The following is an 8,309-nucleotide window of genomic DNA, read 5'->3' as shown; positions in this document are numbered from 1 at the left end:
GAAGGCACAATGCAGTAAGAATGCAAAAGATGTATAGTGCAAGACAGTGCAGTTGGCATAATGTAAACAGGAATGGTTTAACTTATAACAGCTTATTGAGACTGGTATGACATGACTAGGGTGCAAGAGAATGCACAGGATAAAGTGGCTGGTGCACAGAGTTCCTTTTTTTTTGGGGGGGGGGGGGGGGGGGGGGGGGGGGGTCAGGGAAGGGGGAGAAAGTGGGGCACAGCAGGGAGAGAGTTCAGCTTCCTGACAGCCTGGTGGATGAAGCTGTCCCTCAGTCTGCTGGTCCTGGCCCGGAGGCTTCAGTCTCTTTCCTGATGGCAACAGACTAAAGAAGCGGTGTGAAGGGTGGGTGGGGTCTCCTGTGATGCGGAGGGCCTTTCGGGTGAGACGGCTGTCGTAGAGGTCTTGGAGGGAGGGGAGAGGGACGCCGGTGATCCTCTCAGCTGCTCTCACTATGCGATGAAGTGTCTTCCTGCAGGTGGCGGTGCAGGCTCCGTACCACACAGTGATGCAGCTGGACAGGATGCTCTCAACAGCCCCTCTGTAGAAGGTGCACAGGATGGAGGGAGGGGCTCTGGCTCTTTTGAGCTTGCGGAGGAAGTAGAGGCGCTGCTGTGCCTTCTTGGTCAGGGATGCAGTGTTGTTAGTCCAGGAGAGGTCCTCAGTGATGTGCACACCCAGGAACTTGGTGCTGCTCACCTGCTCCACAGCAGCACCGTCGATGGTCAGAGGGGTGTGCTGACTGTGTGCTCTCCTGTAGTCCACAACCATCTCCTTTGTCTTCTCCACATTCAGGGAGAGGTTGTGGTCTCTGCACCACTCGGCCAGAAGGTGCACCTCATTCCTGTAGTTTGATTCATCTCCACCGGAGATGAGACCCACCACAGTTGTGTCGTCCGCAAACTTCACAAAGATGTTGGTGTTGTGTGTCGGCGTGCAGTCATGGGTCAGCAGAGTGAAGAGGAGGGGGCTCAGCACACAGGTGGGTGAGAGCTGTGTGGAGTGCTGTGTAAACAGCATCACTGGTTGACCGGTTGGGCCGATATGCAAACTGGAATGGGTCCAGGGAGGGAGGGAGAGCCGTCTGGATGTGTTTCATGACTAACCGTTCAAAGCACTTCATGATGATGGGTGTAAGTGCTACTGGACGGTAGTCATTGAAGCAGGCGGGGGTGGACTTCTTTGGCACAGGTGGTGGCTTTGAAGCAGGTGGGGACAACAGCCTGGCTCAGTGAGATGTTGAAGATGTCTGTAAACACCTCAGCGAGCTCCTCAGCACAGTCTCTGAGCACACGGCCCGGTATGTTGTCAGGAGCTTTGCGTGCATTGATCTGGCTGAGAGATGTCTTCACGCTGGCTCGGGACAGGGAGAATACCTGGTCAGTGGGAGAGGATGTGATGTTTTGTGCAGGAGTGCTGTTGAGTGCTTCAAAGCGTCCAAAGAAGTCATTGTCATGGTCAGAAGTCAGTGATTCGCCCACCTCTAATTTTCAGTGAGCATGAAGTTCAGAAGCAACAATGTTTTTAAGAAGAAATGGAAGATTGATATGAGACGTGGGTTATTAAAATCAGCAAGTTTTAAATGAGTTTTAATGTGTGTGTGTGTGTGTGTGTGTGTTCACTGAAGTGTGTCACTATGTGCAGAAGCTGCAGCAGTCAGTTCCTCTTTAGCTGTGGGAGGTTTTTGTACGACTCTTTTTCACTGTGTGAACACATCTTGACTGTTGATCACATTAACACTCATACAGTAATAAACTGCTGCATCTTCAGCCTGAACTCCTCTGATGGTCAGAGTGAAGTCGGTCTTTGATCCACTGCCTGAAAAACGATCTGGAATCCCTGATGCTCTTTCATCAACTCTGTAAATGAGAAGCTTTGGAGCTGCTGGTTCTTTCTGTTGGTACCAGTGTAACAGATCTTTACGACTACTGGGTCCAATAGCAACTTGTGGTCTGACTCTACATGTGATGGTGCATGCAGATCTCTGTGCTGCAGACTGAGTCACTGTGACCTGTCCTCTGGACTCTGAGGACACAGAGACAGAGACATAAAGCAGATAAATGATCAAGCCATATTGCTCACACCTACTGAGTGTTGGTTTTTACTCTTTAAAATGTTGATTTTAAATGTGTTCTAAAAACATACAAAGTGTTGTGTTATGCAGACGATACAACTTTCTATCATGAAGCTCATTTTGAGATTTTCTGAACCCCCTTTGATCTGTCTTGAACTTGTCAATAGGTAAGAGGTAGATAGATAACTTTATTGATCCCCATTGGGAAATTCAGGTATCCAGAAGCAGCAGACGACAACACATCACGTATAAAAAAGACAAACATCTAAATAAAAATAATCAAATGTACTAAATAAGCACACAGCTGTTTTCAACTGGGTGACAGCATCAAATGTGCAAATATATATTAAAACATAGATTTTATGAGTGCAGTGACATCACATCTATTTATTGTGCAAAAATCTATCAGTAATGTGCAATAGTTACAACGTCAGTGTGAGTGCAGAGAGGTCTGATGGTGTTACATGTCCTTTATGTGCAGGAGAAGATGGACAGTACTGTCCAATGGAGTGTCCATCAGCCTAGAAGGTTCTGCTCACAGGGAGGAGTTGAAGAGCTGTGTTGTCATAGTGACGCTGGTTCTATGGTGTTTGTTTTTTTTTCTTTCACTGAGTGAAGCAACTCTTCATAGTTTACTGGTAAAAAAGTAAATATATGGACACAGGGCTTCTCCCAGGACTGTTACTGAATCTTCCAAAACCTTTGGCTTGGGGTCCTTCACATCAGCTCGTTCTACCACACCAATAACACAGGGCTGCCCGCAGATGTGCCTGATTTTAAATCAGTGCAGATTTTGGTCGATGCCGCTATGTTTAAAAAAATAGCAAATATCGGCCCGATGTATCGGCTGACCGATGAATCAGTTGACCTCTAGTCAGAAGTACTGACATCTCCCAGTAAGGTAATCTGTGAGCCCCCTCACTCAGAGTGAGTCCACACTAAACACTGTCAGCTTGTCACTCACTAGGTATGAGGATGACTGGTGGAGCAGGTACAGGATGGTGTCATCCACACCCACATTTTCTTGGGAGGCAAACTGCAGTGGATCAAGTACATGTTGGACTTGGTCTGTGCTTTCCTGCAGCTGTGACAGGTGTGTGTCAGGAGTCTCACACCTGAGCTGACATTCCTAAAAGCTTTAAGTTCCATCTGTGTTGTCTGTTTGTCCAGAGGACCTTTGTTGGTTTGTTTACTTTTGGCTTTTAGGATTTCTCTGTTTTATTGTCAGGATTTTATTGTGCAAACATGGACCCACTCACCACTTCCTGTATTTGATTCACAGCACTTTCATTGAACACATGCTGAGGAACATGCAGTCTTCTAGTGTAGACTCTTCTTGCTGAACTTTGACATTTTTAGTGTGTGTGAAATGAACTGATCAGCCGACAGAGGTTCACTCTGATGTTTGAAAATGATTTTCATTCAGAGTAAATATGAGTTGTTGTATTTTCAGAGTAAATTGCTGCAGTTTTTATTCAAACCTTTGTTAGAGTGCAGCTGCTGATCAGTTCCTCTTTAGCTGTGGGAGGTTTTTGTACGACTCTTGTTCACTGTGTCAACACTTCTTGACTGTTGATTTCATGTCCACTCATACAGTAATAAACTGCTGCATCTTCAGCCTGAACTCCTCTGATGGTCAGAGTGAAGTCAGAGTCTGATCCACTGCCTGAAAAACGATCTGGAATCCCTGATGCTCTCTGATCTGCCAAATAAATTAGCTGTTTAGGAGCTGCTTGTTCTTTCTGTTGGTACCAGGATAAGTAGTGGTTAACAACACCAGAGTTAAAACTATAGCGAACATTCTGACTGGTGGAACATGTGATGGTGACGGTTTCTCCTGGAGCAGATCTCTGTGCTGCAGGCTGAGTCACTGTGACCTGTCCTCTGGACTCTGAGGACACAGAGACAGAGACATAAAGCAGCGTCTTCACGTCAGAGGGACGGATATTGACAGAGGACTTTGATTCTCTGGACTTTACCTGTGAAGCAGCAGCAGAGGAGAGTCCAGACCAGGACGCAGGTCAGAGTCATGTTTCTGATGAGGAGGATTTGTGCTGTGATGAAGGACAGCTGTCAGTCATCCAGTGTTCAGCTGTCAGGACAATAAAGTCTGTCAGAGCACTGGAGCATGCTGCTGCTGATGCAAAGTGGCTCTCTATGGAAATGAACAGACTGATGATCTAAAAAAGTCTCAGTGTTGATTTTTACTCTTTAAAATGTTGATTTTAAATATGTTCTAAAATATATGAAGTGTTGTGTTTTGCAACTTTGTACTGTGTGTTGGGCTTTTTTAAACCCTTCATTTTCTGTATTATTCAACAAGTAATAACAAGTAAAACTAATTTTTGGCTTTAACTTACTCAGACTTTAGGTGATTTAAAGTCACTGTAATAAACATGAAAACAGGTGGACTGCACTTTTTAAAGATAGATAAATCAATAAAAATATATATTATCTTACTGATGTAACAACACTAAAAGTGCAGAAAAACAAATGTCTGCACATCTTTGAAAATTTTTTGTAAAATCGGTTTATTGCTATAGTTGTAGAGGCAAAAATCATCAGTGATGGCTCTCTGATGATTTTTGCTGCCAAGTTGTTGGTCTGTTGGTCATGAGTATGAGCAAGAGTTCTTACAGGCAGGCTGATGATCTCAAAGCTGACTGAAACAGTGCTCTGCAGTCGGTTCCTGTTGTGGAGGCTGATGGAGTGGAACCAGCAGGTTATTGAGAAAGTGATGATGCTCTCAATAAAGCTGAAGTAGAAAGTCTATAGAATGTCTTTACTGACTGTAAAGGAGATGTTGGCACCTTCTGAGAGTGTCCTCGGTGTTGGAGGAGAATTTCAGGAGGTTGTCAAAGACGGTGCCCAGATATTTGACCTCCTCGACCAGCTCCACTGGCTCTCCATGGATGATGGTGGTGGCTGCTGAAGTCAAGTCCCTCAGTTTTTTGGAGTAAGTCACGACTAGCTCCTTGGTCTTGCTGACGTTCAGTTCCAGGTGTGAGCTGTCGCAACATTCAATTGATTCCTGAAGAGCTGGACCATGTTGATGTGAGGGTCCTGACAGCAGGGACAGGAGAATGGTGTCATCAGCGAACTTAACCAGATGACAGTTGGGCTTTGTGGATCTACAGTCATCAGTTTAAAGGATGAAGAGTAGGGGTGAAAGCACACAACCTAGCTGGAGCCGGTCGAGGTAGAACAGAGGTCTGAGAAGGTGTTGTTGACCAGTACTCTCTGGGACCTGTTAGTGGGAAAGTCCAGTATCCACAGAATTAACTGGTCTTCTAGGTGGAAGCAGGAGGAGAGTTTAGTGGCCAGGATATATGGGCCAGGTGAGCTACTCTCCCTAAAGGCTCTCACCACGTCCTGTGTGTTGAAGGTGAGCGCAGAGCCTTCAGGGTTGAGTGAGGATGTTATAATCTCAAGCTGGGTGGTGTTGTCTGTTTCACACCTGGTGTAGAAGGAGTTGAGGTCATCAGGGAGGGATGTGGTGTTGTGTCCCTCCACCTGGATGGAGATGGGAGTGGTAGCACTGTTAGCGGAGGCCATGGTTTTGAGGCCCTGCCAAGCTGCGCATAGGTTCCCACTGGTGATACTAAAGCTTGGCATCCTTAGTGGCCCGCTTCACCTCCTTGTTGACCTCCTTCTTTTCCAGTTCAGATCCTGTGAAGAAGACCCTCTTCTTTTTGTTCAGCATCTGCTTGAGATCTTTGGTGATCCAGGGTTTGTTATTGCGTTTTATAGCTTCCACAGATGATTCATATTCTTCGTTTTAAAGCGAAACTGCCAAACTAATTGGTTGCTATTGGATTGTAAAGAGAAGTTACACTAATTTAACAAAAAGTGCATCAGAATGAACTCTCCTACACTACCTTTAAGACATGCTAGGTTCATTGGTGACTCTTAAATTGCCCGTAGGTGTGAGTGTGATGGTGGTTTGTGTGTGTTGCCCTGCAGTTTGTATTTGTGTGATCGCAGTGTGATGGTTTCAGAGATGGTCAGTAACCATGTGGCGTCTGTCCTGGAAGATCATGATCTGCCCCCACCCTGCAAGGCGAGGGGAGAGTCTGGGAAGAAGCAGAAGCTGGGACAGGTCTATGATCCCAGAGTGGGCCTCCTCCAGCAGCAACTTTATGACATGCGTAAGACCATGGATGTCATGGCAGCAGCCCAGCAGATGCTACTGCAGAGACAGGCACCCCTGCCTGCACATTCTCATCATGATGTTGTCTCTTTGGCAGCATCAGGTAATCTGGATAAGACCAACAGTTCTGGCTCCTCCTCTGTCCTGCTGGATGGCTGTGGAGAAGACCACGCTGTATCTCTGGGTGGCTTCGCTGAAGTTGCTGGTCCATCTGAGTCCTGTGGTGTTTCCCTGGACACTCTACTGCACAAGGCGGCTGCGGCTGGGACCCTGCTCTGCATTGGATCATGGTTCTGGCCGTCAGGGGCGGATGTTGTTGCCCGTGTATACTGATCTTGTTTGCTGCCTCCAAGATTCCTGGGCGCAACCATGGGAAGCCTCGGCCCCCCGCTCAGCACTTGGTGCCTTGCATGGAGCGGCAGAGCATGGGTTGGATGGGACCTCAGAGATTGGTTCCACATTTGCACTCCTGGCCGGGGCATCCCCCTCAGGCAGGGTGGCTCGTCACCCAAATGAGAAGTGTAGGGCCACAGATGGTTTGGTGATCGCTACGGCCTCTAGGTGGGCAAACACCCTTCTGCAGGGGCCCAGTCATGTGCAGGGGCAGTCACAGGCACGCCCCTGTGAATGTGGTGGCAGGGGGTTAAACCCCATCAGCATTCATGGCAATCCTTGTCCCCTGGTGCCTGCCTTTCCATCACCCATCTCAGGACTTGGTGCCAGTGCACCTCATGTCCTCGAGTGCTGACAACTGGCGGCTTCTCACCAGGCCAGACTTGTTGTTGCAAGCACAAGGCAGAGTGTGGCACCCTCAGCCAGAGTCCCTGAGCCTTCATGTGTGGCCCTTGGACTGCGCCGCTAGCGTGATCTTGGGCTGGGTAATGATGTGGTGGACACCTTACAGGCTTAACAGGCTCACTCCACTCAGTGCTTGTATGCCTAGGTGGAGGGTGTTTGGTGAGTGGTGTTCTGAGAGGATGGTAGAAACAGTGAAAACCTTCACTGTGTGTTGTGTCCCGTGAGGGCTCTTAGGTCATATGTAGACTGCATTCAGACCCATTGTTCCACCAACAATCTGTGTCTTATGGTGAGGCCACAGTGGGCAGGCCTGTAATAAAACCTAGTCTTGCCCATTGGATGATGGTTGATCTCTTTGCACTGGCCTATATGCACAGGTGAGGCAACCTCCCCCTCAGGAGTGATCCCCCACTCTACACGGGGGATGGCTGCATCATGGGCACTGTTTTGAGGTGCGTCACTGGAAGAGGTGTGTGACACTGCTGGTTGGGCATCCTCCTCAAACTTTATTTGTTTTATTATGGTGCTTGTTATGTTCTGGGTAGTATTGCTTGGCCATTACTTCAATGGTTGTCCCGGAATCACTTTCTGTTCAACAACCTTGTAATGGATTATTTTGCATTTGCCTGCAATTGTTGCTGTGCTCTGTTCTGTTATTGACAGCTGCCTTTCTGTTGGGTGGCACTCACCTTGTTCGTGACTGATTTGGCAATGTTGATTTTATTTGGCCTTTATTTAACCAGGTTTGTCCCATTGAGATCAACAATCTCTTTTACAAGGGAGTCCTGGCCAAGAGGGCAGTCTTAGTTACATTAAAACAAACAATTGTCACAGGGTTACAGGTTCACTGATATGAAATAGAACGGTTCTATGAATGAAGTGAACCTATATAAGTTATAAGTTTACAATCAGCTGAATGAGTGTTTTCACTATAAACCAGTACAGCTGCTGATCAGTTCCTCTTTAGCTGTGGGAGGTTTTTCTACAACTCTTTTTCACTGTGTGAACACTCGCTGACTGTTGATGTTGTTATAACTCATACAGTAATAAACTGCTGCATCTTCAGCCTGAACTCCTCTGATGGTCAGAGTGAATTTAGAGTTTGATCCACTGCCTGAAAAATGATCTGGAATCCCTGATGCTCTGAGAGTTGCATAATAAATGAGCAGTTTAGCAGCTGCTGGTTCTTTCTGTTGGTACCAAGATAAGTAGTGGTAAGTACCACCAAAGTAAACATCCTGACTGGTGGAACATGTGATGGTGACGGTGTCTCCTGGA

The sequence above is a fragment of the Parambassis ranga genome, chromosome 2 (assembly GCF_900634625.1).
Source record: "Parambassis ranga chromosome 2, fParRan2.1, whole genome shotgun sequence".
Lineage (NCBI taxonomy): Eukaryota > Metazoa > Chordata > Actinopteri > Ambassidae > Parambassis > Parambassis ranga.
The sequence above is the reverse complement of the archived record's forward strand: the minus strand, read 5'-3'. Positions refer to the sequence as shown.